Below are 223 nucleotides of genomic sequence, written 5' to 3'. Positions count from 1 at the left end.
GCGCATGCATATGTGTGTATACATGCACGTATATAAGTAGAGGAACTGAAGAGACCGATAAATAGAGGAAGAGAAAGACCGATGAAAATAGAGAAACTAAGAGAGACCGATGAAGTAGAGAAACTGAGAGAGACCGATAAAGTAGAGGAACTGAGAGAAACCGATGAAAGAGAGGGAAAGAAATGGAAAGCTAAAGGAGCGAAAGCGTGGTAGGTCCTGCCTT

General features: G+C 42.6%; 1 protein-coding gene across 1 annotated transcript in view; it reads left to right on the top strand.

Moving 5' to 3' along the window:
• Window positions 1-223, top strand: part of LOC119591919 (PDZ and LIM domain protein Zasp-like) — a gene marked incomplete in the record, with an annotated part of 137443 nt that overhangs the window by 4963 nt on the left and 132257 nt on the right.

Source organism: Penaeus monodon, chromosome 29 (genome assembly GCF_015228065.2).
Source record: "Penaeus monodon isolate SGIC_2016 chromosome 29, NSTDA_Pmon_1, whole genome shotgun sequence".
NCBI classification, from domain to species: Eukaryota; Metazoa; Arthropoda; class Malacostraca; order Decapoda; family Penaeidae; genus Penaeus; species Penaeus monodon.
Note: the sequence above shows the minus strand (reverse complement) of the source record. Positions and strands in the feature narration are given on the sequence as shown.